General features: G+C 36.6%; 1 non-coding gene across 1 annotated transcript; it reads right to left on the bottom strand.

Moving 5' to 3' along the window:
* Positions 1-9,770: 9,770 nt before the first annotated feature.
* On the bottom strand, positions 9,771-9,877 carry LOC141710266 (small nucleolar RNA R71). The gene has a single exon (XR_012570795.1). It is a non-coding gene; the product is annotated as a small nucleolar RNA R71 (small nucleolar RNA).
* Positions 9,878-10,363: the final 486 nt, after the last annotated feature.

Here is a 10,363-nt window from a genome sequence, read left to right as displayed (position 1 = left end):
ACTGATGCTCAATAAATTGTGTTTGAGACCATCAACCAATGCAACTTCATCACTGATGACATTTTCTTTTGAAATCAAGCCATATCCCATAGTGAATCCTTTGCTGTCATCTCCAAAGGTTATGCTAGGGCCAGCTCTCTCCTTAAATTCTGTGAGCAGGGTGAAATCTCCTGTCATGTGTCTTGAACAACCACTGTCCAAGTACCATAGATTCCTTCTTTGTCCCTGCACACAACAAAATCAATCAAGTTGATTTTGGTACCCAAGTTTCCTTGGGTCCAGCCTTGTTAGTCTTTTTCCTAGACTTCATTCCTCCTGCATCTTTTGACTTAGGTAACTTTGGGTCAACCTTGGTCTCAGATGTGGTTGGTTGAAGTGTAGGGTTAGTCACAGAATCATTTAACACATTTGATTGAATTTGATAAGGCATAGGTTGTGCAAACATGTTATTCCATATAGGCATATTGTATGGCATTTGAGGCATACTAAATGCAGTAAAGTAAGGATTGTTAATGTATGGCATGTTTGCAAAATGTGCATGGGGATTCTGGTGAGACATAACAGGCATAGCATGCAGAGGTGACATAGACATGTTAGGCATGGAGGGATTTGAAGGCATGGGAGCATTTTTAACAGATTTGCCATTATCAGATAGGTGATTAACACTTTTACAATATACACAGCTTTTTCTAGGAGCATACCTATCAGGTGTGTAATTGTTATGTTTATTAATCCCTACCTTCCCATTTCTTTTAGATTTTCTTTTAGTTTCCTTCTTATCCTCAACCAACTTAAGCCTATCTTTCAACTGATCTAAAGTCATGTGTCCTATATTCACCTTACTGACATCTCTGGATGTGCTAGCTCCTTCTTTGACAAAGTTCTTGAGAGTTGAATCATTCTTTTTATTTTTAAAAGAACTTGCCTGTTTTAATTGATGAGCCTTCAACGGATGCTCCTTTTCTTCCTTCAACGGATAACTTTTATCATCCGTTGATTCCACATCCGTTGACAATCCATCAATTAATTCTAACTTCTTTTTGTTTTTCTTCCAGGCATCCTCACAGAATGATTCAATTCCCTGAACCTTGGCAATTTGAACACCAACATCCCTAGATGTTTTCCAGGCCTTGATTACCTCTTGCTCACTTTCTAACTGTTTAGAAAGAATTTCTACTTTCTTAACAGCTTCTTCTAGTTCACTCTCGACAGTCAAGCATTTAAGTTTAATCTTTTCAAGCTCAATTACCTGACTCTCTAACACAGCATTCCTATCACTTAAAAACATATTATTTTCTTTGATCCTAGTGTTTTCTTTAGCTAGTGATTTAAGAGAAACACGCAAATGATATAATTCATTGGACATATCATTTATGGCTTCATTGCATTCATGTTTAGAAAGCTGAGAGAGATCAGTAGTAATTACCTGGTTGTTTGATGAACTAGTTTCATTTTCATCAGAATTAGCCATCAGGGCTAGGTTGACATATTCCACATCATCATCTTCATTTACCCCATATGCTGCCCAATCATCTTGAGTGAGAAAAGCTCTTTCCTTTTGTTTGAGCAAATCAAAATACTTCCTTTTGTAATTAACTTGCTCAAATTTCTTTTTCTCAGAATTTGGCTTCCTACACTCACTTGCAAAGTGTCCACTAATGCCACAGTTGTAACATTTGAACTTTGATTTGTCCACCATGTTTTTGTTTGGCTTAGTGAACTTTGTGTTTTTCCTGAACTTCATCTTTGCAAACCTCCTGGACAGAAAGGCCAGATGTTCATCAATATCATCAGATTCATCCTGACTGGAATTGTCTTCATCCTCAGCAACTTGCTCTTTACCCTTGCTTGATTCTGATTTGCTTGTGCCAATTTTGAGACTTGGCATTGTCTTTTCCTCATTTCTGGCTTCAACTTTTTCACTGTCAGCTACAAGTGCAACTGATCCTCCTTTTCTCTTTCCCTTTTCCAACAGCTCATCTTGCTCCATCTCAAGTTCATAAGTCTTCAAAATTCCATATAATCTTTCAAGTGTGAAGTCCTTATAATCTTGAGAATTTCTTAGAGAAACAGTCATAGGCTTCCATTCCTTTGGTAGAGACCTTAGAAATTTTAGATTGGAGTCCTTGACTTGGTACACTCTCCCATACAGCTTTAATCCATTCAATAGTTTCTGAAATCTGTTGAATGTATCATTCAATGATTCTCCTTCTTCAAAGTGGAAATATTCATATTGTTGAATGAGAAGCTGCATTTTGTTTTCTCTAACTTGCTCAGTGCCTTCACAGAAAAGCTGCACAGTATCCCAAATTTCCTTAGCAGTTTGGCTATTGATGACATTGTCAAATATATCTTGATCCAGGCCATTAAACAAAATGTTCATGGCTTTCTTGTCCTTGTGGACCTCTTCAATATCTTCAACAGTCCATTCTGCCTTTGGCTTGGGAATAGACTGTACAACAACAACTGTAGCAGTAGCAGCTGTGGCCACCTTGTGTGGGATGTGAGGACCATTCTCAATGCAGTTGATGTAGCTTTCATCTTGAGAGAGAAGATGTAAATGCATCTTCACCTTCCAGTGATGATAGTTATCTCTTTCCAGGATTGGAATCTTTACACCAATATCCTTCTTACTCATGATGTTAGCAGAATAGGTCTTTAAACTCTTTGTATGTTAAGAGCTTGCTCTGATACCAATTGTTATTCCCAGTTGACTAACAATGAGATTTACAGAAGGGGGGGGTTGAATGTAAATCTCAAAACTTTTTCAAGTTTTGAGCAATTTGTAAGACTAAGTGTTTGAGTGATCAAATGTGTGTGAATTGCTTAGAGCTGATGCAGACAGATATATATTTAAACACAAATGTAATGAACACAAAGAACTTAAAAACTTTTCTGGTGGATTTGTTGTTCCACCAGAGATGTGTTATTTCAGAAAATCTGTGATTCAAAATTAAATCACAGCTGCTTCCTAGTACAAACTAGATGATTTTCTCTCTTGATATTTCTAAACAGCTCAGGGAAAATTCACACCTAATTACTAGCTACTACTTGGTTTATATAACACCAAGTTTACAAGTGAAGACAAAGATAAAGTACAATAAGACAATAGTTCTCCACTTGTTTCTGTTCCATTTTTATCCAGTGTAATATGGAATTATCTGTTGACTTTCCATTATGAACCAAACTAAAAACGGCTGCTTTTTCTGCTATTCCTGAAATAGGCTACCACATCTCTGTCAATCCATGTGCCTCTGTCAGCTTTGTTAACTGTCACTATCAACTGCTATGAGACTGAGCATCCGTTGAAGCTTTCATCCGCTGATGACTTTATCCATTGATGCTCTAGCAGTTGAAGCTTTATCCGTTGAAACACTTATCCGTTGATGGATATTATCCGTTGAAGCATTAGAGACATCCGTTGAAGCTTAGTTTCTTATCCGTTGAAGGTCTTCAACATCCGTTGACACTTCTTCACTTATACAAAATTACAAGGCATGAAATATTTACAATTAGCCCTCCTATTTGTACATCCATTAGCAGTCAACATGACCGATTATCTCCTAACAACATCTAAGAATTACAGCTTGAAATCAGAAAGTGAGATGTGCTACAATACCAAACTTATTGCTAAGTAAGGCTACTCCTTCAACGGATAGACAAGATGGTCTTATCCGTTGAGGCTACAAACACTAGATTTCTACTTAAGTGTTTTGCTGAACTTATCATCAAACTAATACACATATTCCTAACAGATATGTTGAGAGTCTGCGCAATAGACTTTAAAGGAAGTTGGGATGATCACTTGTCGTTGATCGAGTTTTCTTATAACAATAGCTTTCATGCTAGCATCGGAATGCCGCCTTATGAGGCCCTGTACGGAAAAAGGTGTCGATCTCCCTTATACTGGGATGAAGTAGGAGAGCGGAAGATGCTCGGACCCGAAGTGGTCTAAAGGACCAAAGGCATAGTGGATCTTATCAGAGGACGGCTGGTAGCAGCCCAAGATAGATAGAAGAAATATGCAGACCTAGCCCGAAAGGACAAGAAGTATGAAGTAGGGGACTTAGTACTACTAAAAGTATCCCCTTGGAAGGGATTAATGAGGTTCGGAAAGAAAGGGAAACTAAGCCCAAGATACATTGGACCTTTTGAGATACTAAGACGGATTGGGAAGTTGGCTTACGAGCTAGCCTTACCCCCGAATCTACAACAAGTTCATAATGTGTTCCATGTGTCAATGCTAAGGAAGTATCATCGGGATGCCAGGCACATTGTGGAGTACGAGTAGGTGGATATGCAACCAGATCTGACTTACGTGGAAAGACCAGTAAAGATTATGGATAAGAAGGAGCAGGTGCTTCGGAATAAAGTAATCAAGCTAGTCAGAGTGCTATGGCAGAATCATAATATGGAAGAATCAACTTGGGAACTAGAGAGCGCAATGCTAGAAAAGTACCCCCATTTGTTTTTTATTTGATTCCGGGACGGAATCCTTTTAAGGAGGGGAGACTGTAATAACCCCAAAATTTTGAACTTTTTTGTAACCCTTATGAATAGTGTTTTTGCTGATATTGCTGAATAAGAAAAATTTTCATGCCACACTATGTAGGGGTTCTTTTATTGTTATTCTGAGATCTTATTAGCACTCTATATGATATATAAGTGTATGTAAAGATCGTCAGAATCCAAATTCAAACACTTTGATTTTTTCCGAAAATCCACCAGATACCGAAAGAATTGAGTATAAGGTAACAGGATAAAAAGGATTTAAATTCAAGGATTATAAGAGAGGATCATAAAAGGAATATAATGTATTGAGAAAGGTTAAGGAAACCCAAGTAATAAGATCCCGAGTATGATCCCTCAAACGATAAACGAAAACGAAAGTTAAGCGAACCGTATAACAGATCAGCGGTCATTAGCCAAGTAATTAGAAGCTAATCAAAGAGGTTAGTGAGGATGATGTCATCAAACCAACAAGAAGAGGACAAGTGTGGGAGGATGACATAACATGATGACCTAAGAATGACCAAAGAGAAGGGTGTCGTTGGTTGATTGTGAACCACACAAAATTCACCATGGTTAAAAGTAATAAATCAAAACAAAAGCAAGCAACCAAGCAAAACAAATCACAAAATCACAAAAACACAAAGTTGACTTCATTTTATTCAAGAAAGCTCTCGGCCTTTCTCTTTTTTTCAAGAAGAAAAATCCAAAATCCAAGATCCAAGCCTTGTTAATTAGTGAGGTAATTATCTAATACTCCTTATGCATAGATATAGCTATCCTATAAGTTTGAGCTTCAAATTCCTTCACAATCTCTTCCTAAAATTCATGGAAGAAGAGGGTGAATAGTTTTTTTCAAGAACTTAAAATTTTGTTCTTGAGTTTTTGTTTAGATTAAGCTTGGGTAAGGACTTTCAAGGGTGATTCCAAGGTAATTAGTTACTCCCACTCACAAGGAAGGTATAATCTCTTAACCTAGCTTTGTTATTGAATGTTAAGATCTTAATATGAGTATTATAGTTCATAAGAGGCTTGATTGTTGTGTATGTAGAGATTAGTTGGTTTTGTGATGTTTTTGGAGTTATAAATCTTGGCTATTAGTTAAAGAACTTAAGAATAGTTTTAGTTCATGTTTGAGATTAATATAAATTGGAAAAACTTGAGGTGTTGGGGCTGTTGTAGTGAGGTATGGATGGAGTTTGATTGTATGGTTGAATTGTGGTTGGTTTGTGGTTGATTTGGAGTAGAATAAAAATTGGTAATCGCGTAAACATAGCTGTCGTAATGTCCGATTTACTATAGACTATTTTTGTTCTTAACATCAGGACCCGAGAACTCACTGTTAGGTTTTGACCATTGCCATGATTAGATATTTCATGTTATGAGCTTCGTTTTGATATGTGGATCGTTTGAATCCGATATACGGTTTTAGGAAAAACGACCATTTTAAGTAACGGCGTTTCGCGAACGAACCATTACCCCTCGCCTTACTTTGAAACATAGGTTAAAGACCTTAAAGGACTAATTGGAGTATGAATCATTTATGTAAAGTGTATTAGGCAGTTGGTAAGGCACTCGCGAAAGAATCGCCTTAAAACCCTTAATGGTTAATTTATTAAAAATGGTGGAGCCGAGAGTACTCGAGCGACTTAAGTGAATCGTTAAGCGCAAAGCGAACGTTAGGGTCTAATTGGTTAAAGTATAGATTTATAAGCGACTTTGGTTTAATTCCAACTTATATGTTGTTTATAGGTTACCAGACTCGTCCCAAGCCATTTATCACCCCCAGTCGCTCAGGCAAGTTTTCTACCCGTTATACTGTTGTTGTGATGTATACATATGTATATGCATTATCTTGTGATAGATGCATGATGGTTAATTAGCAAATTTTGCAATATATTGAAGCATGCTGATATGGTGTATATATGCATGTCTGTTTCGTAATCTTGATATATATCTGTTGATTCAAATGCTTATTAGTTGCACAATACCTATGCTAGAGATAAGCAGTAATTGCGTATACCCTTAGTATAGGGGACCCAAAGGTGAACATTTTCTAAAACCGGGAGTCGATGTTCCCGAGTATATTATATATATATATATATATATATATATATATATATATATATTTATATATTTATATATATAGATAGATATAGTTTTCAAAACTATGAATCGAATAAGGTTTATTCGATAACTTTATTTTATTAATGAATATTATTTTGAATATTCATTCGAGGACATATGATTCCGTTTATTTTATTTAATGAATATTATTATTTGAATATTCATTCGAGAACTTATGACTCCGTCTATTTTATTAATGAATATTATTTTGAATATTCATTCGAGGACATATGACTTCGTTTATTTTATTTAATGAATATTATTATTTGAATATTCATTCGAGGACTTATGACTCCGATTATTTACTAATTATTATTCTTTATTTTATTAAAGAATAATGTGTCGATAATCAAACTTACTTTTGATTATTCAAATAAAGATAGTACTTTCGTATAAGTATATCTTTGGTTATTTAATATTCATTTCAAGTATAAGTTTTAAAACTTCTACTTCAATTACTTTTATAAAGATTATTCTTTATGGGAATATTATTTAAATAATAATATTCAGATATTTTCTAATATATTGGGACTGATTTATTTTATTAAATCAGCATCACTCCAAACATTCTTAAAAATATTTTCGAGTCTTCAAAACGATTTTAAAGGTTAGGGCGGATCCCAAATCTCATTTTTATATTTAAGATCCTCCTTTCGAAGGGGATTTAAATACTCGCTCAAAACCTGAGGGATCCGGCTCTTTGGTGTATTTTATATTCGCAACAAGGTTGCTATTCTGATAAAAGAATTTTTGATTACTTACCCAACACTCGGGAAGTAAAATTCTTGGAACAAGTTAATCCATTAACAGGCATCGCCTGGGAAATATCAGTGAGTTTTCCTTTCCAACTAGATACGACTTCTTGGTGGAGCCGTGTATCAACAAGTTTCTACTTGGGGAAAGTGGGAACGAGCTTTATGTTTCAGAGTCATGGATTTCATCTGAACTAGGAGTGGCGTAAGTGGTCGAGTGGCGCCGGCCCAGCCTTATTATATTGGCCCAAATGGCCTGGAAGTTCCGCTAAGACGGTCCATTCCTTAGGAGTCCAGTGTTCGGTTGACAAGTAAATCCGACAGGTTCTCCTCTACATGTAGAAAATGGCGGGGTTGCACTACTGCGACTGATCATCGTAAGTGGTCTTCCTGGTGCGACAAACTCCCGTAATGAGTTCATCATCCAGTTGGATATTTCTGCAACACTACCCGGAGCATTTCGATCGAAAGGCTACGACTGGATGATTGCCGCAGTATTGACAAGGGTCAAACAGTTATAATGGTGTTTCCATTGAATGAAGTATCTCGTTACTTCATTTCCTTTAAAAATATTTTAATGATTGAATCTATTCAAGTCTTAACTTCTGGTCTCGTCTATGGGACGAACTTTTGAAACTTATTATACTTTGAACAGTGGTAGTTCAAGTAGATTTCTAAAAATGGTATAAGTATAGTGAAGTAATTGGTAACTTCATCTTCCTTTAAGCTTATATCCAGTAAGTAATTACCTTACACTTGATAAAGGATTCTAGTAAGTTATCCATTTAGATACTTGCATTATTGTTTTCACTATATATTATCTTGCGAGCTGTAATGCTCACTCTTGCTTCATTTCTTCATCACACAACAACAGTTAGGAAAGATGGCCAGACTCAAGCAGACCCAGCGCAAGCGCGTGGGAAGCGTCCTGCGTCTTCCCGTTGATGTTGTAGCTGCTATAGCTGTAGAGGTAGATCTATTGGTAGATCAGGCATTCTACTTTTGGGAATCAAATATTGTACAATTATAACTTGAGGCAGATAATGGCAATTAACTGTAAACTTATCAAGTAATCATTTTGGGTTGTAATAACTTTTAAATTGTGGATTCAAGGACTTGTACTTATTTCAATTTCATCTCTGAGACTATAACGGGTTGTGGTGTGTGTTAGTGTGGGGTCACAGCATGAGGTTATTTATTATTAATTAAGTTAAGTGATATTGTGGAAAGAAAGACCGTGACGACCCGGATCCCTGACCCCGGATCTGGGGGTGTTACAATAGACATATAGGGTCTCAATATAATTGGTGTCTATTCGGCTTCTCTCTCTTTTGTGGATGTCTGGTAGTAGGGTATTCGTACAACGAAAGTTGGCGTTTACTAGTTTCATGTTATCTGATCAGTATCATCACCATTGCATGCTAAGGTTAAGAACAAAAAGGCTATTGAATGAAGTATTTAATGAAGTTAGAATCTCATGTTTGTGTCATATAAGTAAATCAACCTTAATTCTCTTAGTAATATTAATTAGTATAATCTCTTAGTTAATCGTAGTTATAAATACTCTCAACTTGTTATCATTTTAGCATTGAATAATAACCATTTCATTATTGCATAAGTACATTGATTAAAATTCAACCTAAAAGAGTCTCTGTGGGAATGAACTAGAAATAATTCTATATTACTTGCGAACGCGTATAATTGTGTGTAATATTAGCGCGTGTTTTCGTCCTAACAAGTTTTTGGCACCGCTGTCGGGGACTAGTGGTTATTTTTAGGTTATGTGCTTGACATCAGTGGTCGTTAAAGTTCAGTGACTCAGATATTTTACTTACTTTTTGTTTGTTGCTTTTTCAGGTGCTCTAGGGAGCGTGTATTCTAACACGTTCTCGATCTCGCAAGAGAACACTGGATAAAGTAGAGGAGGAAGTTGTAGTAGAGGAAGAAGTTCTTGTTGAGGAGGAGAAAGTTGCAGAAGAAGCTCTTATTGTAATGGGTGAACCAGAAATGAATACAGAGGCTTTGATGGACTATTTTCAGCGAAAGATCAATGATATTCAGTCTAGTATTGTCAGACTAGCCATCGGGGCTAACACTTTTAAAATCAAGGCTAGCACAATTTAGATGGTACAGAACTCAGTCTAGTTTGGGGGTTCTCCAACGGAAGATCCCAACATGCATATTAGAGATTTCATCGAGATCTGTGACACCTTCAAATTTAACAATATGTCTGAAAATGCTATAGAGCTAAGGCTTTTCCCATTCTCTTTGAGGGATAAAGCTAAGTGCTGGTTGCATTCTCTACCACCAGGTTCTATCACTAAATGTGAAGATCTTGCTCAAAAGTTTCTTACTAAGTTCTTTCCTATGGCGAGGACTGCTGCAATCAGGAATGCTCTTACTCAATTTGTGCAGCAATCAGGAGAATCTTTGTGTGAAGCTTGGGATTCTTATAAGGAGATGCTTATAAAGTGCCCTCATCATGGGATGCCTGACTGGATGATCATTAACTGCTTTTATAATGGTTTGGGAACACAGTCTAGACCCATGCTCGATGCAGCATCAGGTGGAGCCTAATGGGCTAAGAGCAATGATGAAGCTTACGAATTGATTGAACTGATGGCTGCTAATAAATACCAGAACCCTTCTCAGAGACTAAATCAAGGAAAATTAGCAGGAATTATGGAGGTAGATGTAGCTACTGCTATAGCTGCTCAACTTAAGGCTTTGATAATGAAGGTGGAATCTTTGGATAATTATGGAGTTAATCAGATCACTAGTGTCTGTGAGCTTTGTGCTGGTGCATATGAGATGGAGCAATGTGCTATTTCTAGTGAATCAGCTCAGTTCGTGAGCAACTTTCAGAGGTCATAACATCCAGTTCCAGCCACCTATCATCCCAACAACCATAATCATCCTAACTTTAGCTGGAGCAACACTCAGAATGCGGTTCAACAGCCTTATCACCAGTATCC

This window comes from Apium graveolens, chromosome 2, assembly GCF_009905375.1.
Source record: "Apium graveolens cultivar Ventura chromosome 2, ASM990537v1, whole genome shotgun sequence".
NCBI classification, from domain to species: Eukaryota; Viridiplantae; Streptophyta; class Magnoliopsida; order Apiales; family Apiaceae; genus Apium; species Apium graveolens.
Note: the sequence above shows the minus strand (reverse complement) of the source record. Positions and strands in the feature narration are given on the sequence as shown.